This window comes from Triticum urartu, chromosome 4, assembly GCF_003073215.2.
Source record: "Triticum urartu cultivar G1812 chromosome 4, Tu2.1, whole genome shotgun sequence".
In the NCBI taxonomy this organism is placed as follows: domain Eukaryota; kingdom Viridiplantae; phylum Streptophyta; class Magnoliopsida; order Poales; family Poaceae; genus Triticum; species Triticum urartu.
In genome coordinates, this window is record NC_053025.1 from 168,332,122 (window position 1) to 168,335,994 (window position 3,873).

Consider the following 3,873-nt stretch of genomic DNA (forward strand, 5'->3'; position numbering starts at 1 on the left):
GGCTTTTATTTCATCAAGTCCGGCCGTGGCGGCCTCCGTCCACTCGAAGTGTTCGGTGCGCCGAAGGAGGCGATAGAGGGGTAGTGCCTTTTCTCCCAAGCGGGAGATGAAGCGGCTTAAAGCCGCCACGCATCCGGTTAATTTTTGTATTTGTTTGAGGTCCTTTGGGACATCCAATTGTGACAAAGCTCGGATCTTGGCTGGGTTTGCTTCAATTCCTCTACCGGATACAATGAAGCCCAAGAGCTTTCCGGCTGGAACGCCGAAGACGCATTTTTCTGGGTTGAGCTTGATGTCATATTGTCGGAGGTTATCGAATGTAAGCCTCAAGTCGTTTACTAGGGATTCGACATGTCTTGATTTGACGACCACATCATCCACATACGCCTCCACTGTTTTGCCGATCTGGTTTGCCAGACATGTCTGGATCATGCGCTGATATGTTGCGCCGGTGTTTTTCAGCCCGAAGGGCATTGTGTTGAAGCAGAATGGGCCGTATGGTGTGATGAATGCTGTTGCAGCTTGGTCTGATTCTGCCATCTTGATTTGATGGTAACCGGAGTATGCGTCGAGGAAACACAACGAATCGTGTCCTGCGGTGGCATCGATAATTTGATCGATACGGGGGAGGGGGAAGGGATCCTTTGGGCAAGCCTTGTTAAGGTCTTTAAAATCGACACACAGGCGCCAGGATTTGTCCTTCTTTGGTACCATCACCAGGTTTGCTAGCCAGTCCGGATGTTTTATGTCTCTAATGAATCCGGCCTCCAATAGCTTGGCTAGCTCCTCTCCCATAGCCTGTCTCTTGGGTTCGGAAAAACGCCGAAGGGCTTGTTTGACAGGTTTGAATCCTTTTAGGATATTTAAGCTGTGTTCGGCCAGCCTGCGTGGGATCCCTGGCATGTCTGAAGGGTGCCAGGCGAAAATGTCCCAGTTCTCTCGTAGGAACTCTCGCAGTGCGGCGTCTACATCAGGGTTCAGTCGTGCCCCGATGGAAGCTGTTTTATTGGGGTCCGTTGGATGGACCTGGAATTTGACTATTTCGTCAGCTGGCTTGAAGGATGTGGATTTGGATCTCTTATCGAGTATCACATCATCCCTGTTAACCGTGGAGCGCAGCGCAGTCAGTTCCTCGGCCGCTAAGGCTTCGGATAGTGCCTCAAGGGCTAATGCGGCCGTCTTGTTTTCGGCGCGGAGTGCTATGTCCGGATCACTAGCTAGAGTGATAATTCCATTCGGCCCGGGCATCTTAAGCTTCATGTACCCGTAATGGGGTATTGCTTGGAAGATTGTGAATGCTTCCCGCCCTAGTAAAGCGTGATGTCCGCTCTTAAACGGGGCCACCTGAAACGTGACTTCTTCGGACCTGTAATTATCCGGCGTGCCGAACACCACATCTAGTGTGATTTTTCCTGTGCAGCGCGCTTCCCGACTGGGGATTATTCCTCTAAAGGTTGTGCTGCTTCGCTCGATGCGGTTCCAGTCTATTTCCATTTTTTGAAGGGTTTCCTCATAAATGAGGTTCAGTCCGCTGCCTCCATCCATGAGCACCTTGGTGAGGCGAAAGCCGTCCACTATGGGACTGAGGACCAATGCGGCTGGTGCTCGGGCTGTTCGGAATCTAGGTTCATCACTTGCGTTGAAGGTAATGGCAGTGTCGCTCCATGGATTTATTGTTGCAACTTGATAGACTTCGGCGAGGCTGCGGAGTGTTCTTTTTCGCATATTGTTTGATGCGAAAGTCTCGAAGACTGTGAGAACGGTACTGGTGTCCTCGGGCTGGCTTTCTGCGGCCTCCAGGATTAAGAGGTCCTCGCCGATTTTGGCCACCTGCCGGAGTATCCAACATGCTCTAAGGCTGTGAGTTGGTGTGGCGTCCTCTGTACTGTGAATTCTACAGGGTCCATCAAGCCACCTTTCCAGTACGGTTCCATGCCCTGTAGAGGGTTTTGGCTTTTTGGTGTTTATCCCGGGTGTCCTATGATGATGCACCCTCTTAGTTCGGACGGGATTACTATTCAAGGCCGGATTATCCCAAAATTTTATTTCGGTTTTCCAGGCGCTTTCCATCGCACAGTATTTTTGTACTATGGACGCCAAGTCAGCGAAGCGTGTAATATCACGACGACTTACGGCGTTAAGGATTCCCTCGTCCGTGCAATTACTGCAGAAAATTGAGATTGCGTCTCCCTCGCGGCAATCCTTTATCCTGTTCATAACCAGGAGGAATCTGGCCCAGTAATGATGTACTGTTTCCTCGGGCCTCTGCCTGATTTGGGAGAGATCGCTTATGTTCGGTGGGCGGGTGTCGTTGAATCTGAAACCTCACCCAATCCAAGATTCGGAGGCCGAAGAGTTTCCGAACTCTGAAGTTCGGATTCTTGGATGTTGTCCAACGAATCTAGCCCGTTGCCTGATCCTAAGCTCAGGTCTTGAGTTACATCCTCCTCTCGCGGGTATCCGGCTTGGAGGAGTCGGGAATTCGGACGTAGCTAGTCCTTAAAATAGATGAAGGGTCGCCGCACTGCGCCTCTACCACGGCAACGTGGTGGGTGACTTGGGGAGAGTTAATTTCTCTTAGATCGGGTTTAAGCCCAACCTGGTCGTAATCCGTAGCGACCCCCAGGGCGGCGATGCGATCCAAGAGCTCGTTTACGGAAGAGAGCTCCATTGGATCTAGCTGCTCGACGAGCTCCGAGCTGACGTGTAGGTTGCTTTTGATGACCCGAGAGGTCACCGTCGGCGCAACAGCCGAACAGGCGGTCATGAGGAAACCACCTAGCCGGAGGGTTTGGCCGACAGCCAAGGCTCCCTTAGCAACGGCGCCGTCTTTAAAGACGGGAGGAGGCATCCTTCCTGATTGTGACGGCACAGAGGAACTCTCAATGAAAGCACCAATGTCGGTGTCAAAACCGGCGGATCTCGGGTAGGGGGTCCCGAACTGTGCGTCTAGGCCGGATGGTAACAGGGAGGCCAGGGACACTTTGTTTTACCCAGGTTCGGGCCCTCTCGATGGAGGTAATACCCTACTCCTGCTTGATTAATATTGATGATATGGGTAGTACAAGAGTAGATCTACCACGAGATCAAGGAGGCTAAACCCTAGAAGCTAGCCTATGGTATGATTGTTGTGTATGGAGTTGATCCTACGGACTACAACCCTCCGGTTTATATAGACACCGGATAGGGTTAGGGTTACACAGAGTCGGTTACAATGGTAGGAGATCTTGAATATCCGCATCGCCAAGCTTGCCTTCCACGCCAAGGAAAGTCCCATCCGGACACGGGACGAAGTCTTCAATCTTGTATCTTCATAGTCCAGGAGTCCGGCTGAAGGTATAGTCCGGCTACCCGAACACCCCCTAATCCAGGACTCCCTCAGTAGCTTACTTGGTCACTAGGGCTCCGAGTGCCATGATTTCAGATCTGAACCTATTATGTTTTCATCAATATATGAGAGTTCTTGATCCTATCTTGCAAGTCTATAGTCACCTATTATGTGTTATGATCCGTTAACCCCGAAGTGACAATAATCGGGATACTTACCGGTGATGACCGTAGTTTGAGGAGTTCATGTATTCACTATGTGTTAATGCTTTGTTCCGGTTCTCTATTAAAAGGAGGCCTTAATATCCCTTAGTTTCCGTAAGGACCCCACTGCCACGGGAGGGTAGGACAAAAGATGTCATGCAAGTTCTTTTCCATAAGCACGTATGACTATATTCGGAATACATGCCTACATTATATTGACAACTGGAGCTAGTTCTGTGTCACCCTAGGTTATGACTGTTACATGATGAACCGCATCCGGCATAATTCTCCATCACCGATCCATTGCCTACGAGCTTTCCATATATTGTTCTTCGCTTATTT